We start from the raw sequence: 18,660 nt of genomic DNA, 5'->3' as shown, positions 1-18,660 counted from the left end.
TGCAAAGCATGAGTGGTGCATACTGATGAGTGTCTGCACTGATAACTGCAACTGCCAGATATGTCTGGTCCACTGGTGTTTGAAGTCATGACCTTCATGTGTTTAAGTGTGTGAGCATGCCCAGTATGACCTTTCAGTATGTTGTTGACTGACATTGCCTTCAGTTCTTTAAGTGTGTGAGCATGCCCAGTATGGCCATCTGTATTGAATGTGTGGATCATGTCCAGGTAGTTTGTGCTGCAGTGCTGACCTTTGTGTTGTACACCAACAGGTAGCATGCTGTCTCTGCAGGGTATCCATCGATCATTTGGCTTTAACTGTTACTACATTTCTGCATAGCAGGGGGGGTACACCTGACTGTTTCTTCATTTCTACACAGGAGTGGGAGGGGCACACCTGATTGTTATTACATTACTATCTAGGATGGGGGGCACACCTGACTATTTCTACATTTCTACACAGGGTTGGGGGGGGCATGCCTGACTGTTATTACATTACTATGTAGGATGTGGTGGGGCACATGTGACACTTGTACACATTTGCTATGACTGTACCTATGTCAGATACTCCATTTCATTGTGTATTGCTAACTATCATGCTGACTAGAGGCATACCAGTGTACTACAGATTGTGTCTTTGGTTGCCCTACATATTATTGTCTGACGTCCTACCCTTCAGAACTAACATCCCTCTGCCTGCCCTGCTGTGGTCTGTCTGGGTAGGCCTGGGGGGAGGTTAACCATAGCCATCATTCTGGGGCCATGGCACAGGTTGTGTTTGGGTTTGTCTACACCTGTCCTGCTGGCTGAGATTGTTGTTAGGTATGTGAACCATCCTGACTGGCATGTGTGGGTCATATGGGCACACATGTCACTCAGCACATTTCCTGTAGTTGTTTTTTGTCACCCTGTGCAGTACTGGCTACTATGGTGACTCCAGTATGTGTTACAGATGTCAGCGTGCCACTATGGGTGTCTCCTGTCTGCTGCCATAACTTTCAGCCACTCAATTCCCTTGCATGCTCACATCCATACCATAGCTACAGGGAACAAGACATTCTACTCCATTTGCCAATTGGTAGGTTGAATGACTTACCTTGAGGGTGTGCCAGACTTGCAGATGGTGCTGGAGGGCTGCCTATGTCGGATGCACATAGTACACTCCCTATACAAGGTTGAGCACAGGTAGTGTCATGTTTGGCATCCCTTTTACTGTATGCGCGAGTCAGAGAGAGGTGTCATTCCCTGGGTCCCTACTGTGTCAGTGCATGTGCTATGCATTGCCTCTTTGCCATGGCCAGGGCATACTGGGTATGCCTCCTTCTGCATACTGGGGCAGGCTCAGGTTGAGCCTCCTCTGGGTCACTCTGTGCCTGTGCAGGCCTTGGTATTGGTGGGGTGCTGTGTGGCCCTGCCCCATGCTGTTCCTGCTGCAGCTGTTTCTGCAGGATCATATTGTGTAGCATGGCACATACCATAACATTTGGGTACATGTAGCTGGTGAATACTGCAAGGCTCCACCGGATGTGTCCAGACACCGGAACCGTGACCTGAACATCCCGGACACATGCTGTATTATATGTCTGGCCTGCGCTTGTGCCTCATTATGGCATTCTTGTTCAGGTGTGTGTGCATTTTTGATGGGTGTCATCAGCCATGGCTCCAGTGTGTACCCAGCATCCCCCACTACTTGACCGTAGGGGATGTCCCCATTGGCAAATCTCTGGTACAACTGCGTCAGATGCCATATGTGGGAATCGTCATAGCTTCCAGGACAGCCAGCACATGCATTCATTATAATGCCCTGGGCATCGCATACGACCTGGCAGTTTATGGAGGGGATGCCCCTGCAGTTGATGTAGGCCCTGCTCACCGGGTGGTGCTTTGATGTGTATGTGCATGCAGTCTATAGCACCCACTACCCCAGGGTATTCTGCTCTTTGGTGGAAGAGAGACTCATATTGCTGGTCAACATCTCACGGGTGTTGAGGAAATAAACATACTCACTGGCATGTGCTGACATGGCATCCAGGAACTGGTGGAATACTCTGGATGCTGATGCCTGTGAGATCCCCATGATATTCCAAGTTGTGCCTTGGGAGGTACCTGTGGCTAGTATACCTAGGCCTACACATACCTTGGTATCCACTGGGTTGGGTCCCCCTAGGTCTGTTTGGTGTGTCAGGTGTGGCCAGCACAGCTCAACAATTTGCTGTAGGAGGTCTCTGTCCACCCTATAGTGCTCCACTATCTCCAGCTCATGTAGCCCCTGGTAGGTTACTCTGGGTCTGTACACTCTTCTCCTGTGGGTTGTTCGGCAGCATTCACATCCTCACCACAATCAGCCTCTTGCACATGTTGTTCTATGTTGCCTGCTGCAGCCCTTCTCATTTTGTAGGTTTGTTTGTTAAAATTTCCCTGGTTGTATACATTTGTGGTGTAGAGTGTGGGAAAAAACAGTAGGGAAGGTGTTTGCTTAGTTTATAGCAGTGTTCTGGGCTGGGCTGGTCTGCTGCCTGTGTAATTGGCTGATTCTGATACATTTCACCTGCCAGCTAAGCTAGTTCTCCTTGATTACCTTCCTACTGCTGTTTTCCCTTCTCATTGCCTTCCTGTTTAAGCCCGTGTTCGCGCCGCGCAGACAGAGTGCTCAAATGTGCACACTGCTGCAATTTCCGAATTTAACTTCTTTTTTCTTCCTGTAAAATCCAGTGTGCGGTGTGCACACCCACTTAGGCTTTGTAAAGACTGCTGGGCAGGTTTAGACACACCCCCCTGCTAGGAGCAAACCCGCGCCACAGGGCTCCAATCTGCCTATAGTATGCCTGACACACACAACCCCATGATGTCACCTACCTCCTGCACCCAGCTATTCATACTCTTACACTGTTGGAAACTGCCTCACATGCTGGGGAAAACTGGGATTCACTATCCTTCCCCTCATTTGCATAGGATTGCCTGCTAATGCATAGTTACATGTCGCACACTGAGCCTCCCCCCTTAGCAACCACTACTCACTGGCCAGGTTGTCTTCTGCCTGTCATTGACTTGAATGGCAGAATACTGATTTTAGTTAGAATGCTTATGTTAGGCTTAATTTCTTATTTTCCCCCCAATCCCATTTGCTCTCCGCTGGCCTATGCTTAAACAGCCGAGATCGGCTAAATAAAATAAAAGTTGATTGTTTAATTTTTTGTATTGTTTGCAATGCCAATGGCCTTATTCATGGCCATTGGAATGCTTCCACAATGATATGCAGCCTTTATTTGGAACTGTCCTAGCTCAGTTTTGGATTTTGCAGAAATGTACTCAGTTACTAACCGAGTACATTTCTGCAGATTGCACTAGTCTTGAACGGACTGTTGCAAGCTTTCTGGATTGCAAAATCACCTCATTTGAATGGATTTCACCTGCAAATGGGGTAATTTGATTACCAGGGCTTAGTCCGTGCAAGATTAGTGCGGGAGCTCTCATGCATGCCCCTGCAGGCTGTTCCTGGATCGCACGGCAGACATTTTGCCTGTGTGGGCTCCTGCACCAATCTTGCACTCAGTGCAAGCTTTGTGAATCTGGGAGCCTGTCTCTGTAAAAAAATAAGAAAGGGGGAAGAGCCATGAGGACCTGAACTTCAGTTACGCTCTTGGCCAAAGTGAGATCCAAAAGAAGAACAGTCTTCCAAGTACAATGTTGTAAGGAAACTGAAGCAGCAGGCTGAAAAGGAGCCTTAGTCATTTTTTGAAGAACAGCATTGAGGTCACAGGAAGGTGGAATAAGCCTCCTGGTAGGCCTGAAATGAAGGGGACTTTAAGAAACTGTCTGTCCTCAAATCTTGAGGCCAGAGGAGGAGTCAAGGACAGACATGAAATTGCTCACAGGTGAGCTTTAACTGAAGAATATGCCAACCCAGCATGGAGCAGATTACACAAATAAGACAGAACCAGAGGAACCTCTGCAGATAGGGGATCCTTGTTTCGAGAGAGGCACCAGACAGAAAGTTTCTTCCATTTGGGCAAACATGATTTCCTGGTAGTAGGTTTCCCAGCCTCTTGCAGGACGTGAAGCATGTCCTCAGAAAAGAGGTGCCTAAACCTATCACCTATCACTTACATCATCAGTTGAAGAGTGGGCAAGTGAGGATGGATAAGAGACCGCTTGTTTTGTGTGAGGAGGTCCACCCGGTCAAGTAACTTGTGGTGTTTGCAATGGCCAAGAGAGAAAGAAGGGAGAACCAATGCCCTCTTGGACAAAAGGTGATCACTAGCAAGATTTTGGGAGAGTCTTGCTTGATCTTGTGCAATTCCCTTAGAAACAGAGGAAGGGGAGGGAATGCATACAAAAATATCCCATTTAAAGGATGAGACAGGGTGTCCACTTTTTAAGCCAGTGGACTTGGGACTCTGGAACTGAAAAGAGGAAGTTGTATTTTTAGAAGTGAGGCAAAAAGCTCTACCTGAGAAATGTCCAGGAACATATCTCTGTGAAGCATCCATTCATGAGATGGTGTGCTGGACCTGTTCAAAGAGTGTGCCACTAAGTCGTGCTCTAAGGGAATGTAAACCGCCTGAAGAGACACTTGATACTGGACAGCTCCTGGACAGACTTAAAAATATTTTTGTTTCTGCTGCTAAACTTTTTATTATCCAAAGGAGCATCCAACAATTTGGCCTTAATGTCATCAGGCAAAGCCTGAAGATGAAGCCATGAGTGATGTCTCATGACAGAACCAAATGGAACAGCCCTGGAGGAACCATCAGCAGCATCATAACTACACTTAATAGAATGGCAGGCAACATGAGAGGTGAAAGCCAACAAGGAAAGGGCAGAAGCCTTCCCCTCTGAGTCAGGGAGATCAGAGATTACCTGAGAAACCTGAGAAAGGAGGGACAAAACATACCTGGTCATATGAGTCTGGTAGTTAATAACCCCTAAAAGATATGGTGACAGCTGTATAAACCTTCTTGCCCAGTCTTTCCATGGCTCTGCTATCCTTGTCTGATGGAAGCAGCTTGGCAAAAACTTGGATGATTTTCCAAAGCTACAGCAGGAGGGCATTTATACAAGAATTTACATTCATCGGGCACCTTGTAAAATCCCACTTAAAGAATTCCACCATATGGGTAACAGTGTTCCCAAAAGAGCGTTCCTTCAAAGGAGAATCTGGGCTAATAGAATCCTCTTCCTCTGAACCATAATCCAAGAGGAAAGGGATTTGGGAAGAATAAGCCAGGGACTCTTCCCCGCAATCCAGATCCTCATCTGAACAATTTTGTTCCCTGTGTCTTTTAAGAGGAGTGGAAGACCAGGGAGGGGCAGACACAGACATCCCTTAAGGAGGCTTTAAAGCCATCAAAGCATTGAATAACCCCAAAGTAAAACCCTACCATTCATGCTGGGGATCCTTAACTGCAGGGGAAATATGCTTGATTTTCTGTTTCTTTTTCTGTGGGACGTTTGCACAAAAGAGCCTTTGAGGGTCAGATCCTTGGTGATATTCAATAAGTGTAGTAGGATCTCTTTTCTCACTAAAATCTTTGGAATCCCACTCAGTCCTTCGGATGCAATCAGCTGAGGTTCCCTCTCAACATCTGGACTAGACATTTATAAAGGCTCTGAGAACTTGCAAGGATTAGGATCCATACAGGCCTATGATGGAGTTGTAGTAGACGAATCAGAAGCAATCACTGGATGATCCACCTGGCTTTCTCGAACCTTGAGAGAGATGTCCAGGGGAAGAAGTACAGCAACTGCATCAGGCCTAAGTTTTTTTGTCATTTTCTTGGCATGCGGCTGACCCTTGGGATAAGAAGACTCCGCAATAGTAGGTCTATATTAGAAGAACGAAAGATCAAATTCACGAATGCTCTAAAGAGCAAAAATGCTGGACCTCAAACTCCATATTGTGGAGGCTGCGCCCCCCCCACCCCCCGCTAAATATATATTCCAACTCTGAGATTGCACTACAGTGAGGAAAGGGAATATATTCCAATCTTCACTGTACTGCGATCTCACAAAAAGCACTTTGAGGTCCGACATTTTTGCTCTTTAGAGCATTCGCGATTATGATCTTTCGTTCTTCTAATATGGACCCTGCAATAGTACCTTCAGGCAACAGCTTAAGCCTTTGGTTTTCTAGGTAAAAGATAAGGAGGAGAAATGACTGTGTAGGGTCTTATGAACAAAAGCTTGACCGATAGAACATTGTGTCCGGTCGTGGGAAGTACCCAAACAAAAGAGGCACTGGTTGTGATGGCCTTTATGGGGAATCTGCCTCCCACACTGACATTTTTCCTTCGCGGATAACATTAATCCAATCAATACTAAAGACAAAGGAGATAATGATAAACCCCAGTTGGGTACTTATCTGAAGAGATGGCTTGTTAGCCAGCACAGTAGAAAGATATTCAGACCAATGTTCATGGATGGTATTTGGACTGACAGCAAAGAAGTTCTAAATGTGTGCATCTGTATGTCACTTTTATGCCCTATGGCTTGTGCAGACAGCCCATGTGTGATGTATGGTATCTGTAAAGGGTGTATATTACATTATCAAACTTTTAAAAGTTTGAATATCATATGGTACTCGTCTGTAAATACTAAGGCTTTGGTAAACTATCTGGACATTGGGCTATCCTAGGCAGGAGCTCCCTTCAGTTAGGAATACTGCAACAGTGAAATGGAAGGACTTCAACCAGATCTAGCAACTCCTACGGTGTCACTATTTTCAAAAACAATATAGGCCATCTGTGGAATAAACTACCTTTTGAAATTGTCAGATTGGATACTGTTAAATGTTTTTAAATTGCTTTATGTCTGTACTCTAAAGTCCAAGTTTTATATACAAATTTTATAAGCACTAGAAACAGGGTCCACCCCATCAAGGTACACCTTTGAGCTAATTCACGGTTTCATACATGCAACCTAAGGGGTGTCTCATTATACTGGGTAGCCGGACTACATTTTTTTACATTTATATATATATATATATATATACATACATATATATATATATATATATATATATATATATATATATAATGTTATCTTCTGAGTTGCTGTAATGAAAAGGAATAAACTCATATGCTCACAGTGTGTATTTTATGTAAGTGTACAAAATGCCAAAAAAGCCACTGTGCTGTTTTGCATTTTTTTTTTTTTTTAAGTTCAGCCTAAATGCTTAGTCCTTCATTATGAACGAGGTGATTATGTTTTGTGATATTTCCTACTGCCACTTTAGTGGATTTAATGCTGCACTTCTCTGGGACCAGTTGTGCTGCCAGCAGAAAAGGCAATTTAAAAAAAAATGATTAACTCTGAGCTGGATCCATCAGGTGATTTTTATTTGTTGTAGTTAACTAAAGATAGAGCCAGATCCCTGTGTGGTTGAAGTAAAAGTTCTTTTCATTTATTAAAGTAGGTTCTGTTAAAAGTTTTTCTAAAAACACTAAAATGTCTGTTCTAAATTATTTATTTCTACTACCACAACTGTACATGAACATAATCACTGGCTTTCAGTACATTTATCTTTACATTAGCCATTTAGTCACTGTCTTCATCCAGCATCACCATTGTAAGATATAGTTTTAAAAATATATATTTAAGATTGTAATCAGAAAGGAATGAGCCACAGATGAACACAAAACATAAATCGATAGTAGGAAGTCAGCTCTGGTCCTGTGGCAAATAAGGTAATTTCTTAGTAATGGAGACTAAAGCATGTTTACATGGTGATGTGTTACACAGAGGTAGGTTTTGTTCCCTCTAGCAGATTAGGCTGGATTAGCGCCTGAGTGCTTAGTACACATTTTAGAATGCTGCAACGGTTCATGCCTTCTCAGTAGCCAAAAAGCTGCTGTGAGGTTCCTGGAGAACTGAGAATTTAACTTTTTTGAATTGCGAGAGACCACATTTTGTTTTACTCTGTAATCTCAACATAATGAATTTACAGTCTAAGTGTTTTACATTCTAACCACAAATCGATAGACAGAGGGGACAGGCAAATTCATTAGTCATTTATTAACTAAATAACAGATAATAAGAGGCTGACACGGGCATTTGAACCTTGCAACCTTTTATCTTCATGTAAACATAATATTCAGCAGAGTGCCAAGTTTGTGAAGTGTTTATTGTTTTCTTTTTTCAGTGATGTGCTTCATTTTAGGGTGAAAAGAAACTAAAGGTTGAGAACTTTCTGGTATTTTTCACAATTCACTTTACTCTTTTTAGATCCTATATTTAAAATGTGATGGGAGGGGATATAGCAGTCATTAAAGTCCTGTTAAAATACAGCTACTGTGGAAAAGGTAAAAATATAGTCAAAGCAATGATATAACAAATATTGTTCTCTTTTATAATGATTCTTATTTATACTTATTGTTGCTTAGATAAACTGCTAAGAGACATAGCTGTTGTCAAGAGTTTGTTGGATTGGAAAAAGAAATTTATGATGGGAAATAATTTAATTGATTAGAAGTTATTGCAATAAAGCTTATTCAGTGCCATGATGCATACATCTATCAGCAGGAAGCAAATCATGTGCAATTTTTAAATCATCCCTTTTGTTTTGTCATTATGTGATAGCTAGAAAAGCTTACTTTCTCATTTTTATTCATAAATTAATCTGTTACAGGTTTTGCTTTTTTGAGTTTGTGGTGCTACAAACATACTGAACATTTATTTAACAAAGAAGGACTGTTTCCTCTGTCAAGAACCCAAACAATGCAGCCTCTAATAAGTTGGTATTGATTGCACTCATTTCACTGAATAAGTAGTGAATGACATTTTGAATGTCATAGTTATCAGGCAAAAGTAAAGTGACTTGTTTTCTGAGTTACTGGAAGATAACCATATAGTGAATGAAGTTTATCTTCGGTCACTTAAAATATGTGGATTCTGCCAACATGCCAGTCAGCAAATCACAATTTTTAATGTCTCAACTTCTAGGGTGATGACAGATGATTGGTTTACTCACTGCACTCAACTAACCAGTCAGAGCCAGGATCACAGCTTCTCCTGGTGTTTTATGATGTGTGGGGTATTTATAAAGTACATTTGATTTTGAACAAGAATAAATTTGTAACATTGCAAGACAACACTCAACAAGAAATTGCCCATAGAGGTGTGTGTGTGTGTGTGTGTGTGTGTGTGTGTGTGTGTGTGTGTGTGTGTGTGTGTGTGTGTGTGTGTGTGTGTGTGTGTGTGTACACGTGTGTATCATGTAATGGAGCAGCAGCCCGTCCAAGACTGCTGATTCTCTGCCTTTGGCCCACTGAGTCTCAGGATAATCTCTTTTCCACATGACTCTAAGTAGGATAAACCAGGAATCAGAAAATTAACGAAGGTAACTGTGACCATATGTTTAGCCTTGCTTCTTATTCTAGACCACTGCTGTCCACTTAATTTGACCATTCTTCTGCTGCATGCAGTCTCGCTTTGCTTTGATGTCACCAGATAAATCCTGAAGGTGTGACTTAATTATTACCTTAACTTATTTTTTTATATAGTTATGTATAGTTACTCTCAGCTACCTGCTTATTTCATGAGCTATTAGCTCCACAGCTATGTACTATTGCTCTAGAACATTCCTAAGAAGCCACGCTTCTACCAGCATTATACTGCTATAGCATATTTTACACATACCTTTTTAACCTAGTATCTAATGCACAAAACATTTTTTCAGCATAAATGTTTTTATCTGTCTTCAGTTCCTAATTCAAAGTAATTATCTAATGGAACCTCAGTACCTTCCTACTCATAATCCAGTCACAGCAGTTTTACTAAACGATAGAACGAGCAAGCATGTCCCTTCTTTATCTGACGTCAAATTTTATTATCATACAAATCATTGCATCTCTTATATCATATCCAAAGGAGGTGGCATACTATTTAAAAAATCCATGTATAACCTACTACCATCTTTTCAAGTGTTTGTACAGTAAACTCTTAGTTAACTGGAACTCAAGCAACCAGAACTCTCAAGCAACCAGAAAAAAATTGAAGAAATACAGTACAGTATGAACAATTCAGTTTTTCATGTGTTGCACTTTGTTTTCCCACTGAAGAAACATACCTTACATTTTTAGAGTTTTAGATTTTTAAAAAGGAAGATACAAATAAATTCCCTCTTTCCTCAACCTGAGAACAAGTCAAACCAAAGAAGTCAAATTGCTAAAATATCAACACTCGCTCTATACTCAACTCAGTCAGTTTGCATCAGATTGCACATTCTCTCTCCTATGTCACACACACATACACACACACACACACACACACACACACACACACACACACACACACACACACATACACATACATAGCTACTAGGAGTTACCATCGACAACAAACTCAAATTTGATGTACACATCAGCCAGACTATTAAGACTGTTAATAAGAAAAATCATATTGCCAGATTTAACCAGACAACATCCCTGGTCTGAGTAGATTAATTACCCATTACACAAATCTAAATAGACTTAGATCATCACACAGGTTACTTGCAAAACTAACAACATGAAGGTCTTGTTTACAATTGTTATTGTACATACTAGTGAATTTTTATCTGTGTATTAAATGTATAATCAGCAACTGTATGTTATCTGTCATAATTGTTGTAATCTACTTTAAATAAAATAAATAATAAATACATATACACAGTCTCTTCAGCTTTCTTACATGCATTCACTCACTCTTTCTCTCTCCGATCTCTCACTGATCTTTCACACACACTCTCTTCAAATTTCATACATCTCTCCAATCTCTCACACACATTTGCTTCTGCTTTCATACATGCATTCACACTCTCTCTCTTCAGTTCATTCAATTCCAATCCACTCTGTGTGCCACTGAAAACCATTCCACATGCCACACTTTCTAGCAGAAATATAAGTTTAAAAATATTATTATTCCAGCCATGCTTTTAATTACTGTATTTTGATATTAAAATCAAATTAATACAGTGTTTATGGTATGGTATAGTACAGGGTACAGTATTTGTCAGGTCTGTTTTTAATAGTAACTCTCAAGCAACCAGAAACTACACTTATCCAGCATCCACCAATCCCCATGGGTGCCGGTTAACTGAGAGTTTACTGTAACCTGTAAAACTGTGTTCTCTGAAATGACGTGGTAATCAGACTTAGTGTACCATGTTTCACTTAGATGGACGTCTGTGTTTGATACATTATTTGATTGTTTACAGTCAAATTCATTGTATCATATATTATCTAGGCTATTTCTTTATTTCTTCACACTTCCACTATGAGTTATTGACTTACAGATCAGTAAGGAGCAAATTTGCCAGAATCAACTCACTAGAAACTCCACCAAATGAAAATAATTAAAACTAAGTGTTTTTTTGCATGGAGGTAAGCTTCCTTGTACCTTCCTTGTGGGGTGCAATCCCTAAACAGTTTCTGAATTTAAATGTGCAACTCTATGCTCACACAAATATGAAGAAAGGGAAACTTGCTAAAACAAAGAAATCAGTGATTGGCATACTTAGAAACTACATGGCAGTGGTTTTCTATCATAAACAGTGACTAAGGAATTCAACATTAAACTCAGTAAGAAGTAGGGAAGCCTTTCTTTGTACCCTCATCTATAATACATTTGTTTTTTGCCTAATGCAATACAGTGATTTTTCTGGCTCCCTATATTGAAATTTTGACACTTGAAATACCAAGTGCCAACATAGTGAAAAAAGACCAAAAACCCATACTCTTCTCCTTTAAACTTCTTTTTTTGCAGGGGTCATGACCTCTTGCATCCCTTGATGTAGAGGCCAAGCCCACCTATACTAGGAACTTATATATACCAACTCTGAAATCACCATACCTCATAGAAAAGAGAATATTCCAGGAAACAGTCATCTCAGACTGGGTATATGTAAGTCTGCTTTTCAGTGACTCAGTCTCCTTGTTTTGGCACTGACTGTAGCAGGTCCTGACATTTCAGAAGGTTACCGATATTTATGTGTAATGAGATACTTGCAGTGAAATATTTTTGCCCAGGTATCAACTAAAAATGGGCCAAAACCCAGCTACAGACATTAGTAAAATAACCCAAAAATAACTTAATTAAATTTAAAAATGTGAGTTTAAAACATTTCCCCTCCAGTTATATTAAAACTCATCTTCAGTCATTACTACAATTCCACCAATGCTGAATAAACACATTGCAAATCTAAGTGAACCTTGCACACCTCTATTTAAACAAGGAATACTTCTTTGTTCAACTGTTCATTCCTCATTTTAACAGTATCACTAGGCCTATGCAGTCAGAGAATTCAGATAACTACATCAGTATTAAAGTCTGATGGATGAAGATTCCAGTTGGAAGTAACCAATTCATGTAAAACAAATAAATGTACTAAATCAATCTCAGTGCATAAAGTACCTTTCCTGATAGTAAATCCTGCCAGTCCTCTAGATTCTAAATAAACTTAAATTAACAATTATTTTCATGACTTAGTGCCCATCTCTTAATGCTTCCTGCCTTTCCTCTTCTTCTCTTCTAATAAACTAGAATTAAACTGATGTCCCAAATAATTATATAGTTAATGTCTAACTACATACTTATTTTGTAAGGCACATTTTGCTGATATGTTGCTATTTACAATCTCTGTTTGTGGCACTGATACTCAGAATGTAAAACTAGCATTCTCCAACTTTCACTAACATACACATTTAAGATCTTAAATGATAACCCTAAGAAAAAAGATACCATTCCTGAGTGAACAAATATTAGGAGCCAAAAATCAATGCCGATGACCCTCTAAGAATGACAGTAAACACTCCTGCTCCATCAGTGAAACAGATCTCATGTCTTATAATTGACTTTCAAAGACAATGATATTAATCACTAAATGCATAAGTGGCAATATTTCTCATAAGGTACTTGATTGTTAAGTAGATTAGCAAAAAAAAAAGAATGAGCAGTAAGAGAACATTTATACTGACAGACTGGAGTAGAATAAATGTACATAGTCAAATGATATAAGGCAGCATCTATAGGACACACATATGGGAAACATTTAGTCACATAGAGGAAAATAAATAAGGAACGTATTCAACAATGAGAAGACCATGGCTCATAAGATAACAAGTGCAACTGCACTTTTAAGAAGACTAGAATGGTGACCATTGTTTAGATCTCCCATTTTCTGAGGCAACACATTGCAGTAAATGCCCAGTTTGAATTCATATATTTAATGCCAAGAAATATGCCGATTTGGCATTTAACAGAAAATGTGATTCCTTTTCTCATATGTCTGTTAGTTCAAAAGGGTTGACCTTGAAAGTCTTTGCTGCCATTGCGCAGCGGTATCCTAAGTGAGATGGTTGTATTGATAGGTGTAGCTGGTGGCAGTGTGGACACAGTGTACTTTATGACTATTATTAGCTCTGCAGTTAGTCTCTTGAAGCTCCTGGTTCTACTTTTCTTTGATTCTCTAGCCGTGCTACTTATGGGGATATGAGATCATATTCCAAATTTTGTAGTATACAAATCCAACCAAAGGCACAACACGGCAGAGTATCTAAAATAAAATGCTTTAATAAAATAAGCACAGGTAAGCGCTTTCACACTCAAAGTGCTTCATCAGACCATAAAGACAGTCACAAAAACACAGCCATATATAACACCAGCAATTAACAGATCAATCCAATTAAACTGCTCAATGATGTAAGCCTCTACATTTCAAGTAGGATTTTAAAGAGACTTTCCCATTAATACCTGGTGACTTGACGCCTGTAGGTTTATGATCCAATGTAACTCCCTCAACTCAGTAAAGTTCCTTAAGTCACCCCCCCAATCATTCTCACAAACCAGTTCTATAGCTCTAAAAAGAAAGGTATGAACAGCACCTTTCTCAAAGTATGTTTAGCTATTGCACTTCTGATGTCACATATTTATACTTAAATGAAGAAATCGCAAATCTGTTTCCCTGATACAAAAATACTGTGGTTGTGTTTTCTTTTCCTAACTTGAAGTTTACGGTTGTAAAATCAAACTGCTGTTTAAAATGAGTTCTCCAAGCATATCCTGTCAAACCTGATGCAGAACTATAACTTCATCCCTATAACCTGTCCCTTCTTTTAAAAACATGCCTGCTGTGTGCAAACAATAGTCATTTTTCTACATGAATGTAAATGTGTTTAAATTTTCCTTTACTATTTCCATTCCACAGTATTTTCTTTTAAATGCTATAAAATAAAACGCAGTGTTATTTAAACCATAATTATCTGGGGATGTGATGTATTACAGCCTAAGCATGTTTCGTTCTTCTTACCTATATTAATGACTCTAAAGCACAAAAGTACAACGTATTTATTTTCTTTACAAATTGTCCTAGTTTGTCCATCACACATCTCATTCTGATGTCATATTTGTAAGTTATATCATTGTGTTTGTAAGTAAAGACATCTGATCTGAAACAAGGGAAGTGACATTTAATAAGATACTGTTTACGTTCTGCCGAGTCACATCATCGTTACAGGTTAGAATTTCAACTGAAATGGTAGTTTGAGTAAATGTCTACCTCATTGTGACTTCTCTTTTTTTACCTCCTTTTCATATGTAGTTGCAGCATCATTCACTGGAGTACACAATCTGAATGCTTACGCACTTTATCTGTCAGTAGTTTCTAAGGTAATCTTAGATATCAAATTGTATTTAAAGGGATTATATACACTAAAGACAGTGTTCATACCAATATATCTTTGTATAGACTGGACTGCTGATCTGCAGTGTTAATTACTTCACTGTAAAAATCAGTGCTTATATACTGTTTCATGTATAACTTCTTACCCAAGGAAATAACCATCATACACCACGGTGATTTCATCACTTTGTCACTGTCAGACAGAATGTTAATGCATATTGGTGCTGCGATAGCATTACATAAGACACTGTCAGTTTACAAACAAACAATATTCCTTAGTACCTCCAACTTCCAGACAGGATCAGTATACCTATTTTTCCTGTCTTTAATACGTTTTATTGAATACTTTTTTAGATGATCAAATTTGTGTGTAAACATAAATGTGGCAACAAAGAATACATCCATTTCAGTCTACAGTAAATATACCCAGCCATGAATTATGGACACCTTGCATTATTGTTTAGCACATGCAACAATTATCTGAAATGTGTTTGCAAAGCATCTTTTTTTTTGGTGCACCAGGTGTTGTTCACCTGGTACTCCTAACTAATATGTAAAAAAAGTCTAGTTTTGGATTTTTAGATAAATAAATATATGGAGCATTCTGATTGCTGAGTCAAATAAGGAAAGAAATTCATAAGAAATTAAAACTTGGGAGTATGAGCAAAAATCCAGTAGTTTTAAATTATTTAGAGATGAGAGCCTAATTATTATTATCACCTCAGATACATCTCTATCACAGTGAATATAGTAAAAGTCTTTGAAGAAGTGCTTGGTCTGAAAACTAGTTTGGCAATAAAAGAAATTTTATCAAAGGATAAACTCGATCTGCCACAGACCTATTTGTACATATTTATGCATGTAATTACCTTCAATTATCACAACCATGCAAAATATAAAATATTTTGCTATGGTGTTTCTCCAAGCATAGCTATGTATTAAGACATATCAATTGTTCCCCTCAGTACACGGTTAAACATAATACAAATATTGGTAATTTCCTATATTTAAGAAAAAAAGGTAAGCCACGTGCAGTATGTGCAAGAGACAATCAGGCCAAATCTCCAGTATTTATATATTTAATGCACAATCAACCTGTGTTGCTCCTTTATTATACATTTCAAATCAACAACTCTGTGCTGCAACTTATGGAATTACTAGTAAAAATGTTTTTTTTTTTTTTTTTTTTTTTTAGTAAAAAAATGTTACATATTCCCAAAGGGTACACTGATAAGCGCAGCTTTTGCTTTGATATAGGCAGACCTAGTCATGAGTTACTTTGAACTAAAGTTCATCTGTGGTGCACAGTCGATCTCTGCTCTAGTTGCATTAGACACATGATAACACTGTCCAGATTATTTAATTCATTAGTCTTTACATAGGGCACAAAAGAAGCAATGTTTGATGTAAGTGAAATCAGAAGTTGACAAAATACCCATAAATAATTTATTAACTGATAAAACAAAAAAATTTCTCATGTGTACCACCTACTTACTTTGTGAGCATATCTGGAAGTAATACCACTCAGATACAATAAATAATTCCTATAATCTGAAAAGTACTGTTAAACAACCCATTTAGCTTCTTTTTTTCATCAGAATTAGTGGTACAGTGGCAATTTAATTGTTTTCTCTTTGTCATACATTCTATATTATTTTATTTTATGTCAATTTGAGCAGCACGCCAGTCTTTTATCAGTTACAAAATATGTGAAATACTTTCTCAGCAAATATCTTCTGTGTTAAAATATACATACCTGGGGAACTGCCCTGCAGTCACTATATAATGTACATGTAGGAAGGCTGAAAGAGTCCAGTGGTGGGAACATGTCAGTTATTTATGGCAGTATATATGAAGGCAGAGCAAAGCTCCCTAAAACATTATGATCAACTGACTACAAGTAAAATAAATTGAAAACCAACTTTCATCTTCCCACGCCCTAAACCTAAAAGTCCCCGATCACTTCCTAAACCTAAAATACCCTCTCGCTCATTAAAGCTAAACTCCCTTCCTACTCTCTAAATGAAAACCACCCTCCTGATTGCTAGCTAAACCAAGCCACACTCCCACCCCATGGCCACTGTGCTAACTATGACAAACTCAAATACAGTGGTCGGGCAAAGTGCATCAGCTGTACTTCCTCTCCATGACTTCCGCACTATACCCAAACACAGTATTCAATTTACGGCATGGGCGGACAGCTGTACAAGATTCCATCACTCAAGTCCCTGGCTGTGAGGAAATGGAATTTGAGCAGCTGGGAGTTTTAGCAGTTGTATTACATCCCAACCATACATTTATCCAAAAAAAAATCTTATGCTAAGAGTGATGAGTCTCTTTCTCCTTTAAGGTTGCCATTAAAATCCAGGGAAAAGGGTAGAATAATTTTCCTAAAATGAAATCTTTGCCTTTGTCTTTTTCAGCAACTCTGGAATGATAAAGGGCATTTCTGAAACACTATGCTCAAATTTCTAAAATTCTCTTACTTCTACTTCAGGCAAATCTGTATATCCTGTATTTTGAATTTTGCACTAATTTAGTATTTCTTTCTTTCTTTTGCTAATTGGAGTAGTGGGCTGGCCACAGACCATTCTCAGCCATTACTCTGGGCAGCGTGACAGTTACAAATTTTAACACAGAATTACTTTTGTTAGACATAATATGATAATTATAGAGATACTAGTTGAAATATACAAACAAAACAGTATCACTATCAATAGATACAGAAGTAAATTATATTCACTGATATGCAATAATAGCATTTTACCATAACAATAAAAATGAAATTTGTAGTATTTACAAGAACATGAGGAGTCAGGTATGAATTATCATAAGGTTTTTATATGTGATTGCTTTATGATGCTACTTGACAACGGGTTTTTAGCTAGTGTTAAAACAACACTTGTATTCAGTTATAACAAATGTAAGTGGTTGTTCTTTAAATTTGGTTAATGTACGGATTTTCCTAATATGATGAGATAATAAGTTCCAAGCTACTGGTGCAAGTTTAAGTCTTATTACTCATTTACAAAGTCTCCACATTATGAAATACACAAGGAAAGTGCTAAATACAGTTGCTCCAGACCTTAAAAATGGTGAAAAAGGAGTGACAGAACAGTGGAAAGAAAGACTTGTGACACATAGGCAATGCATCACTGCATGCACACTTCTCAACCTCTGAACATTGAAAATCATACCACTGGCCTTTAAAAAAAAATCAAAGCAGAGGGTAATAAAGATGAGAACTTTCTTATTTTTCAAACTAGTTATTTTTTTTGTGCTATATTTTATTTAGTTATTGAGATGGAGTAGTTCTATCAGTTTAGTTCAGTAAACATTTGAAAAATCTGATCGGCATGAACTTTTGTCTGAGATTGCCATTTATTAGAATATTAAATTTTTCTGTGACTCTATGAGATCTGCACACTGCCAACTGAGGATAACATCTGTATATTGTTTGATGAGGACAAGATCCATACAGTATTGGGTGATGATAAGGTTGATACACTGTCAAATGAGGATAAGATCTGTTCACTTTCAGGTGGGGTAAGATTTGTACAGTGTCAGCTGAGGATAAGATCTGTACATTGCCATACAAAGATAAGATCCATACAATGGAACATGACTGATGCAATTTAGACAACACTGGGAATGGATCAGATGCTTGAATCTCTTGAGCCCTCTGCAAGACTTTAGTTATAGATGAAATTATGGAATCCTGTTTGAAAAAAAAAAGTTGGAATTTCTGAAAGTCACATGTAAAGGAGACAGTACAGTATGGATTCAGAACTGGATGGTCATGGGAGACAGCTCTTTTGTCTGCTTAGTAAAAAAAAGTATTAGATCTAAAACAAGGATTTTGCCTGATTAGATGTCGACATGAAATCCGAAGCTATGCAAAATGTTTGTCAATAAACGATAGAGCCTTAGAGTGGATCTTAAGTTTTTAGCACTGGTGATGTACTGTAATAGAGCCTTAGAGTGGATCGTAGATTTTTAGCACTG

General features: G+C 38.6%; 1 protein-coding gene across 1 annotated transcript in view; it reads right to left on the bottom strand.

Annotated features, from left to right (window-relative positions):
* The window catches only part of LOC122809733 (endonuclease/exonuclease/phosphatase family domain-containing protein 1-like), a 318,686-nt gene that overhangs the window by 151,893 nt on the left and 148,133 nt on the right, over positions 1-18,660 (bottom strand). The gene's annotated exons all lie outside the window — the stretch shown is intronic.

The sequence above is a fragment of the Protopterus annectens genome, chromosome 8.part0 (assembly GCF_019279795.1).
Source record: "Protopterus annectens isolate FY-2018-M chromosome 8.part0, PAN1.0, whole genome shotgun sequence".
NCBI lineage: Eukaryota > Metazoa > Chordata > Ceratodontiformes > Protopteridae > Protopterus > Protopterus annectens.
The sequence above is the reverse complement of the archived record's forward strand: the minus strand, read 5'-3'. Positions and strand labels throughout refer to the sequence as shown.